Raw genomic sequence first — 11,353 nt, forward strand, 5'->3', positions numbered from 1 at the left:
ACTTGATAAAGATTTTATGAAAACTTTCTGTGCTATGCTCAGTCTCTTCTTTTAATCCCTTTTTTACTTCCAACTGTGTGATTGTAGCTCTGTAGAACTACATAACTTGATTTTATTTTCCCCTCGGGAACTTGGGGTCGGCATATCTTTTCCTAGTCATCTTTCTTTTATGAAGTGCTTTCTAAGCAACTTTGTTAAACCTTCATCATTATCTCAAATCTTTCACACTCATCAGTAGTTGTCTTATGACTACATGTCTTACTATCATAGTAGCATCCATACCTGTATCTTGTTTGGAGTTGGTTTTAAGATTTTCATAAAATAATTTCATCTTTTTTTTTCCTGTTTTTGTTGTTATTGTTGTGGTTTTTGTTTTGGTTTTTTTTGGTGTTTGTTTTTCGGTTTTGGATTTTTGGCTTTTTTTTTTTTTTTTGTGAAGGGAATGAAAAGGGAAAATCTAAAACACTGGCTTTTAAATTAGGACTATTAAAAAAAAAAGAAGGAACCCAGTAGAATTATGAAAAAACATTAGTATTATCATGAAGAAGAAATAGGGAAGAAGTGGACAATTAGATTTTTCACATGTATTAGAAGCTAGGTTAGTAAGTTAGTATTGGATATGAATATATTAATTATCTAGTTAATACAAAGCATACATAAAATTAGTTTGTAATTTAAATTTAGAAAGCCAATAGGAAAGAATGTCATCAAATACCATTTTACAGAATATATAAAATGTTTAATTAAGCAGTAAAGCTATGTAAACCATCTGCTTCTGTTTAAATAGTCAAGATGTTAGAGAGCCATTTCTTGTAATTTAAAATATCTATGCATTTTTGATTGCTTTAAAATTAGCATTCAGCTTTCCTAAGGACTTGCTTATTTTTTTCCTGCAGTGAAATATGCAATGATTGTTAATGAAGAGGTCTTTGAATGGAAGTTCTGTTCATTTTAGCACATTTTGAACTTGAACTTATCGATTTTTGTCCTTTAAGTTTTTTATTCTTGCTAGCAGTTTAAAGAAGATCAAAAGCTTAAGTAGACTGCTGCAGTTTGAAGCTTTCTGTATGATGGTGGGTAATTTAGGAGGAATTGGGTCTTACTTTATTCCATGTGTCAGTGGGGCCTTTTTCTGCAAACTATTTCATCGATGCTTAGTAGCTGAAAGTGTCATGGGACACAGCTTTTTCAGGCCATGGTGTCTGCAAACTAGTTGCTGTTGCAGGCTGCTGGGGAATCCACGTGAACTCGTGAGAATCACATAACTCATGTTATGTGGAGCTGGCAGGAGAAGGTGTGTGAGCAGAAGGAATATGTCTCTTCAGTCATTCCCAGTGGCAGAATTCCTGGGGAACCCTTGTACAAATGAAAGCCACCTACCAAATCCAAATTAAACTCTAAGCATTCAAAGGAGCTCACCAGGAATTCCATAGCCTTATTAGCGGATTTTCAAAATCTCCTGTAAGTGGAGTGGAGTGTGTTGAACAGGCAGACCTGTATTTGTCTGGAACTTCCAGGTTTATTTGGAGATTATCTGATGCAATTGAGGAGCTGTTTGCAAGGTGCTTGTCGCACGGGCAGTTTCTGACGGTTTCAAAAAGATGAGGAGATATAAAATGAGGTACGACTCTGGGGGCAGAAGTTTCCTGTAATGTATACTTCCCAGGCTAGGGGTTTCTTTACAGATCTTGAACACAAAAATGTGCTTTCTATCTGACTTGGTCTGCTACTGCGTAATCTTTTGAATTTCCTGATTTTGGTGTTATAAAGTGTTTTCTCTCTTGTACATTGCAGGGACTTGTGCCTCTCAGAAATCTTTAGAACTGTTTTGAGGTACAGTTTAATATATGCAGACATTGTAATAAGAACTGTAATGTGTTAACACCGATGTGTTTGTAAGTCTAAATAGGATAAATTGTTTTGTACAAATAAGCTTTGAGATCCAATATTTTATAGGATTTTCAGACATCTTACGTGAAGAGAAGTTCAGAGATGGCTTTACTGTACTTCACTAAAAGGTTAAAAATGTGGGCAGATTTGATTCCAAAACTCTTGTCTTCCTTTACTCTGTCATGGTTTAACAGTTTTTCCCAATTCAGTAATAATTTAAGGACGGGTGTGACTAATTTGTATACAAGGCATCTGTAAACTTGACTGGGTCTTAAAAAGCTCCATATCTCCTGCAGTGAGACTTCACATAGAGGGACATGCGAACCACAGCAGGGTAGCAGCTGATGGAGGTGTCTGAGTATCCTTGAAGGAGTTTTTATTAAAGAAAACAGAAAAATAACAAAACTGCAGCTCTTCAGAAAGTCTAAAACCAAAGTACAAATTTTGAAAAATGATGATAAATGTGTCACTTTGGAGAGAATAGCAGTGGAAATCTTCTATCAATGTACCAAAAAAGAAAAGCAAATAAATGGAGGCTGTTCTTAATATTCACCATATTTAGTCAATGTGATGTAAGATGAGCTTGCTTCTCACTTATCATTTAAAATTTCTTTTGGGGGTTTCAGATTTTTAGCAGCCTGCTCTAGTTCTGCTGACTTCCTGCCACTTTGCTTGCTGCACTGTTCCCTTCTCAGGAATTCTGAGCTGTCTAGCCCTGTTTGCAAGCAAAACAAAGCATTCTTAGTGCACTTCTGAGATTTCCTATATTCGCAAATGACATGCTATGGCCTGTAAACAGCAAATTCAACTAATTTCTTCAATGAATGTCTACATATTCTGATGCACAGTAGGAGCAAACTGTGTGGCAGCTGGTTTGGAAGCTAGAAACATAACTGTTCTGTTGTCACTGAGAATTATGATCATCCTCCCTTTGGACACATAGGTCATTTGTTTGGTTTTATTTAGTATTTTGCTATCGAAGAATAATGAAATAGATGTTTGACTGCTGTTTGTGGTGATGATACTGCCCCTTCCACTTGGCGAGTAAATATTTATTCATTACGGACATGTTCTAGAACAAATGAACATAAAATTCCATTCACTTGTATTTTGTATTAACATGACTTCTACCTATATTGTAGCTATATTAAAGTACAGTGGGGTTTTTTTGTTAGGAATCATGTGCAATTTGGTTTCTGAAGGCAGTCTTGTGAGAAAAAACATTAATTTCCACTGATATGTCATATATCACTGTTTATATATCTGACTGTACAGGATGCTGCAGTTTAAGCCTATGAGATAGTACAGAGAATTTAAAACTTATTTGCATTGTTCATTTATTTACATTGCGTTTATAACTTCTGCTGAAAGGGAAATGTTTAAAACCCCCGATGGATAAACCAAATATATTATTTTAAATTTGTGATTCACATTTAGATATATTTAATGAGCCTGAGGAATGATCGCCAACTAAACTGAGCTCATTAATTTAAAACTGATGTTAATGACATTATTTTTATCTGTATTCCTTTTTTCCTTTTAAAATTGTTCCCTGTGCTCCTGTTAAATTCATGATCCATAAATAGATTCCTAATTTATGCTCTGAATCATCATACAGTTATAACTTCAATGGTGAAATTGTAATGAAGATTTCTAATAAACACCGGCTTTTTAAAGCATCTATCAATTCAGTCAGCACTTGAGACTCTTGCATAAATGTATATGCTAAAGTCAAAAAAACAGAGTGTTCTAAATGTCCAGTTTGGTTGCTTTCCTTGTGGTGTGAACTGGTGTAATTTTATTGAACTCCTGGGAACTGTCATAACTTCTTTACTAGTGTTACTCGAATTAAGGGGGGAAAAAATGCTTGCATTTGATTTTTAACTCTGTCCTCAATTTATGTTTAATGTGAAAGGTTGTAATAAAATATGTGGTTTCATATAAGCAAATTATAAGGATATTAGTGGTACTATTATGGAAGAAATGCTATTCAAAGTAAGAGGAAACTGCTCAACATAGATGGTCTCAGTTCTGTAGGCACTTTGCATTTGTGTGCATTTATTTTAAAAAACCCCAAACCTATGATTGCACTGAAGGGCTTTATACTTTAAAAAAAAAAAAAAAGTTTGTGTGTGTGAATGTTTGCAGAACTTAAGTCTGTACAATCAAGGTCATAGATTTAACAGCTACAGAAATGCCATAAAGCATTTGCTCGATCCAAGAATTTATCAGAATATTGTGGAAGCCAGTTACTGTGATTCATTTTTGTTATGTAAACTATCATTCATGCGTTGCAAATCAACATGCTTCAATCCTGACTGCCTTTGATATTTATTGTAAATATGTAAGCAATTTTTAGCTGCTTGGCATTTGTTCAAAAGTGCCATATTTACTAAGAGCTTTGTAGTTGCCTTTAGAGTAAATAACATTACAATCAGTGTTCAACCACTGCTGTAGTTTAAGCTGGCTATGCTGGGGCATAGCAGGTGTGGGCTTGCACTCAGCAGCAATGGCCTGCCCTGAAACAAGGGCAGAGGTGAGATGTGTGCAGATCCTAGTTTTGTTGGAGAAGGGCATTGCCAGTGTATGTGGCCTTCCAGTGAAGGCCCCACTGGTGTGTGGCCTGGGTCTCACCATAGGCTCAGGTCCCACCTGGATCTGCTTCCCTACTCCAGCTGGGGCTGCCACTGTGCCAGGGATGTGAGATTGGAGACCTTGTCTGAGATGGATTGCAGCACAGAGAAGCTGCAATTCACTACTCAGTGATGGAAGGGGGAAGTGGTAGTAGAGTTATGAGGAGTGATTTATCAGGTTCAGTTGAAAGGGATGTTGCTTCATAAGGAGGGAGGAAATGTGGTGCTCATCTCAGACAGGATGCAGCAATTTAATGCCCAGATCCCTCTGCTTTGACTCTATCTCATCTACCTTATGAATCAGAGCTCCTGGAAGTGTGTTGCCTTGGTTTGGATTAGGAATATAAGCTGTGGCTCAGCCCCAGGCCAAACAGCTGGACTAGCTGCAATAAGAACTTGGAGCTGCAAAGTTACCTGCTGGAAGTAGGGTAGTGAGATGGCTGCTGATTTCCTAAGGAACTCAGTAGACAAGTGGTTTAGAATCATAGAATTGGTTAGTTTGGAAAAGACTGCTAAGATCATCAAGTCCAACTGCAAATTTTTCCTAATATCCAATTATAAATCTCCCATAGTGCAACTTGAGGCCATTTCCTCTTGTCCTCTCACTTGTTACTTGGGGGAAGAGACCAACCCCTGCCTCTCTACCACCTCCTTTCAGGTAATCGTTTAGAGTGATGAGGTAGGTGTCCCCTGAGTGTCCTTTTCACCGGGCTGAACTATTCCAGTTCCATCGGTCACTCCTCAGAAGACTCATGCTTTAGACCCTTTGCCAGCTTCATTGCCTTTCTCTGCACACGTGCTTTAGAGTAACTACTTAATTTATTCATGTTTGAACTTATTTTTTAAAGGATGTTTTTATAAAATTATTTTTGTCACAAAACTAAATTTTACTGTGCTTTCTGCTGGTGTCTTGTGGGGTACAGTGTTTTCAGATTTGGTGATGAACATTGACTGAACACCTTTTACATAAGATACAGAGCTACCAAAAAGGGTTCACCCTGAATAAACTTGAATTGATAGTGATTCATTCCTTTGATTATTTTTCAAAACTTTACCTTCCAAGCATTCCAAAACAAACAAACAAACAACCCAAATCCCATCTTTTACTCAGCTTGTGGGAGGCTGTAGGACCTGTGAAAGACATAAGGAAGGAAATATGAATTCGAAGCAAAGTGAGTTTTGTAGAATGTCCTGAATTAATTTTGTGTTTGAAAACTTAGGTGATGTTGTGTGTTGTACTTGACAATGCTTTCCAACCCATAATAATGGATACTAGCTTGTTTTACTAATAGCTAAAACTAAAAGGAAGTCTTAACTGCATTAGTAACGGAAATCTGTGTGATGTAATTACACATGTAACTTTGTGCTGAAGAACCAAGAAAGGAAAATATGAGGAAATGCATTTATTTCCATTTGTCTTGGTTCTTACTCACTAATATTAGGTAATCTAAAAAAATGAGAAACTTCATTAGAATATGGTTGCTGTCTAAGCCAGGAGTCCTGTTAGCTGACTGAGCTCTGGAATATACGTACCAAAAACCCAAGGTGACTGCATGATACCATTCAACATACTCTTCTTTTAAGCAGTGTTACTGTTTAAGAGATTGTACAGATAGTTTTCTGTGCTCAGCCAGTGAATTTAAGGAAGACTGAGATAGTTAAGGCATCAGACTCTACTCGTTGTACCTTTCCCCTGTATGGGCCATTCTTTTAAGAGCTGGACTTGCTGATCCTTGTGGGTCCCTTCCAACACAAAATACTCTGTAATTGTGTGTGATTCTGTGATGATGGATGAACTATGGTATCAGCCCAAGAGATGCAATGCACTTAGCACGTTGCAAAGGAAAAACATAAGTTAACTGATAATCTGCAGTGGGGGAAAAAAAATTAAAAAAAATTCTTAACTGTTCTGAAGAAAACTGAATAGGCCTCTTAATCAAGAGGTGTGCTAGATGGTTTGTTTTAAATCGAGAACTGTAGAGCAAAACAAGGGTGTGAATCCTAGCATTAGGAAGTGAGGGAAGCTTTTATGATTTTTTTCTATCTTTGTCAATGGGAGATTCTAATCTGTGTGTTTATTTTGGTTAGAACATATCTGCAACTCTGTTAGTTGTGTACATGTAATGGTCAGGTTTATGAAGAGGTAATGTTCTCTTTGTTCTAGAAAGAGGCAGTCACATTTACAATGTAATATATTTTTCTGCAGGCAAAGTCTTGTTTTCTTTCCCAATGAGTGAGAAACCAAAGAATATAAAAACACAAGGCTGGGAAGGTGCTAGATTTACAAATTTAAATAATTAATTTTTATAAATTTAAAATTTTTGGTGTTTGTTTGTTTTTCCCCCAGTTTGTTTCTTTTGTTTTAGCAGTTTATAGAAAGCGTGATGAAGCAGTTAGCTTATTGTTGTAAAATTCTTGTGTGCCTTGTCTCTAGGATTTAACACTGTTACTTGAATGAGGTGGAAGAAGAGGTACTAAATATTTGCACGGAGCTGCTCATGACACTCTGTCAGGGACTGTATCCTGAGGTTCACAATATGATTTCCTTTTGCTTAGGGAAGAAAAACAAACAATGTCATTCTTTTTCTTCCTTCAGCCTACTCCCTCATCTCTGCTGCTTTGGCTCTGCTTCTCTGCTGTATTTGGCAGGAGAAAGAAGACAGCTCAGTATTCTGGGTGGAAGACGAGAATGTGTCTTCCATTAGTATGGGTTATAATACAATTTTCATTAATTGATGGCAAAAGTTGTCCATCCACAATTTTGATGCCCTGCTTTAGTTACCATGGAGTTAATAATCTGCTTGCATGTTCTCTTACTTGTATCAGTGGGAAAGCATCCACTGACCTGAATCAAACAATGTCAAACTCCAGGTTGCTGTGAGTTCTACTTGAATTACTGAAGCAATTTAAATTATGTATACATAAGGCATTTATTTAAAGATTTTGGTGTTTTTTTTTTAATGCAGATAAGCTTAGCTTATCTGCAGATAAGCATTATCTTAAGATAATGCTTCTAAGCTTAGCTTCAGGGTTTTGAAACATCTCAAAATGAATGTGACGTCTTTTTTTTTTCTTTACTTTTCAGTGCAAAATTACACATGTAATTACGTATTTGGAACTTGTGATAGTTATATGGAACAGAAAAATTTACTACACTTGTTAAGATTTTAATTGACTTGTACAAATACATAAACCTATTTAACTGGCAATGTGAACTTTTTTTTTTGCACTAACTGGACTTTTTTTTGAAAGTAACTAAGAAGCTGACTCATGTAAATGACCTATGTAATCTTACAATTCCAGGTTTGTGTCAGTGGTAAGACTCTAGAGGGAGCCTATATCACAGTTTTCTGTGTTGAGAGAAATAGCTTTACGAAGATAATAGAACTATTTCTACTAATGAGTAATTTAAAGTCAAATTTCTTCTGGCTTTGCTACAAAAGAAAAATATCACAGGATGTAGGACACTTATTTGCAAACATTTTTAGAAATTTCTCAATTCATATAGTCAGTTTTACCTTACGTTATCTGCCTTTTTTGAATACTACAAATGGAGTACAGTAGAGGAATCTTTGTTCTGGTGCTTACATAATAGAAAAAAATTTATGACAGTTGTCTTTTAAAGAACTTTTAAGACCCTGTGAGTGCAGTAACGCAGAGGAAAGGTTTAAGTACATGTGTGTTGTGGCATTCTACTTGTTCAGGAAATATGGAGATGTGGTTTTTGAGAATCTGTTAGAATTTTACATTTGTTTGTGGATGTCTGTATATTGCATATAACTTCCTGCCACGTGTCAGTGAGCACATAAAATATGGTTCATGCAGAAATAACTTTTTTAGTCATGGTTTCTAAGCAGCTGGCTGTGTGTCAGTAGACACTGGGCAAAAGACCTTGGGTAAAGTTATAGCAGCTTATGGGCTGTAGTAACTACATAATTGTTATTCTTAACCTGTTACCTTTTTTCCTCACTAAAGAATTTTTCCTCACTTTAGAATTTAGCCAGGTTTTTGTCCAAGACAGATTGCTTAAGGCCGCACCTGCACTGCATGACGTTGTTTCCATCCTGTGTGACTATTCTTCCAAGTGACAGTGCCCACCCAGTCTCCTCCTCCTCTTATATAGTCAAAATGAACACTCAAGTCCACAGGATGGGAAGCATTCCCAGTTTCACTCTGGATGCAGTTGAGCTTACCTAAGGTGAGAAAGTCTGAATGAGAGTTAAAAACAGTCTTTAATTTCAACTACCCAACCTTATATTCACTGTGCCGAATATCTTCATTTCAAGAAACTGGCCGATGTAATGTTTCCAAAATTTGTATTAATGGAGAATAGTGGAGAAAAACCTGTTGTTTTTACAAAATACTAAAATACAGTATTTATTAATTTTGAGGACAGCTTCCGTATTTCATGTAGCAATTTGCAAGGAATTCAGTATTGAAGATATTCAGTATCCTAATTGCACTTTATGTTTAGTCTCTTGGTTGATAAACGTTGGAGCAAAATCCATCAAAATCTGTTTACAAAGACAGTATTCAGTATTACCTGCTCTTTCCTTGCATTCAGATCCCTTTGTCATGCTTCTAGCTAACAGCAAGCATTTTTTTCAACACTTCACATTAGCAGAAGATTATGTAAGTGTGTACTGCAACTTATTCACAGGGTAACTAGTATCAACATGGTATTTACAATTCAAATAGGAGCAGAGGTGTATGCAATTTATCAGGACACACTCTCTCTATCCATCTGTTACACTGTGCTCCTAAAAATGCTCTGTAACAGGAAATACTAACCCAAACATGTTTCCTCAGTGTATATACCATTTGTCACTATGCACTATACTTGTGCCTTGCTCCAGACTGTTTTTCCCAGACTATTGTGGTTTTGTCCGTATAATCACAAAGAACTTGACTGAAGTAGCTGTGCAAAGATTAGGAAGAAACTAATCCTAATAATTAAAAATCTCAGTCTCTTGTACAGTCTTTTAAAATTAACAGCTGTTATGGATGTTTATGTTTTAATATATCAAAATATATTAATTGAAAGATTGTATACATGTAGTGCAACACTGTTTTTAATATTGTTTTCGTGGTTTGAAGTGTATTCAGTTTTTTTCCTAAGGCTCTCTGTCTGTAGGACAGAGTGAACACAGAACTGGTTGATTTTATAGTTCTTTGTGGTACTTGTTGTTTTGGGAGATTTGGCTCTAAAAGGCACCTGGTATGACTGTTCACATGGCTGTTTCTGTTAGATGTGCAGCATAACAAGTTTCAATGGGAGAAAGTCTCTCCCTAAAGGACTGGCTGGAGGCAACCTTCTTTTTTTCAGACGACAGTTGACCTGGCTGGGATTGATGTATGAGATAGTCTTCAGGTGTTGGTGGAAGGCTGTACTTGGCAGATTTCAGAAATTCAAGTTCAGATGTGTCTGGAGAAGTACACAGATCTCTAATAAGTTTCCCTGTAGCTGGAGATGAAGGTTTCTGGACGAGAATGAGAGAAAGGACCTTTAACAGACGTAACAACTCACAAATAATGAGGGACTGTGGTTAAGTAGCTGTGAAAATCTTCTCAAAGCATAATTTGAAGGAAAAAAACTATTTACTTGTTTGAACGATTGACAAGTCAATCAGTAGCAATTTCATTTCAATTAGACTAAGGGAAGTTTATGTGCTAGTAATGCATCATAACGATGCATTTAGAAAATAACTAGTTTTCTATAATTTCTTACATGAATAACAAGTGTGAAAGAAAATAACGGAATAATTGCTGACTTTGCTACCAGTCATGTATAAAATTATATTTCAAGATAAAAATTTTGATGTGCTGTTCAAACAAAATTGTCTTATATCTTTGAATTAAAGGTGATTGCGAACCTGCAGAAGTAAACCTAGCAGGGTTTTTCCACTTGCTATAAAGGGGTGGTGGTGTGTGTCAAGTCCCAAGCACTTGCCAACTTGTTCCATGTACTTTCCAGTCTATTCTTATGTAAAGAAGAAAACTCATAATATGGCATTTTTTTTGTATTTACAATAACTCTGAGGAATATTTTGTTTGCGTTCCCTCTCTTTGCTTTGAGAAATAGGTGGAAGTGTGGAGCTGCAGCAGAAGTAAGAGATCTCTTGGTAGAGTCTTGTGTTATTTGGACTAGTTACCTTGACCTGAAGGTGTGGAAAGAGAAATAATACACTAGTTGAAATCTGTATTTAACCATTGCTATGGGAACATGTGAGTTGGAAATAGCATGTCCTGTGCTCTGTACTGCCTGATATAATAACTGGAAACTTTTGGGGGGCTTGAATTTGTTTGGATGGACTCTGATGAAGGATTTTGAGTGGATTCTTTTTTTTTTTTTTACTGCTGTGAGTAAACACATCTTCTCAAGAACTGTGTTTAAAGAAGAGCAGCATGCTGGCCAGCATGGCTGAGGTATTGGATACACGGATGATGAGCTTTGGTCCAGTGTCTGTCTTATTTTAGATGATTCATAAACTTAGATACAAGATTTGATAAAGGATTTTGTTTAATTCAAGTGATGGGGACACATGTTTCTACAATAAAATGTCCAGGGCCTGCATTTCAGAGGCTGAGTGACTATAGACTGATGTTTTCACTGTATGTCTATAATAAAAGATTAATTCCATAAAAATATACCTGTTTTAACTAATTATTTACACTACAGCAATTGTTTATTATTCTTTTGGGGCCAGTATTTTTGAGAGGCTCAACTGTTTTTGTTACTGATGTCCATGTAATCGTGAAGATGTTTGACAAAGTAAATATTATATTTGAGAGGTATGCAAAATAAATTTCAATGAAATATGGCTCTATGA

Source organism: Empidonax traillii, unplaced genomic scaffold, assembly GCF_003031625.1.
Source record: "Empidonax traillii isolate 1590-97213 ecotype Southwest subspecies unplaced genomic scaffold, ASM303162v1 scaffold65:size4453928, whole genome shotgun sequence".
Taxonomy (NCBI): Eukaryota; Metazoa; Chordata; class Aves; order Passeriformes; family Tyrannidae; genus Empidonax; species Empidonax traillii.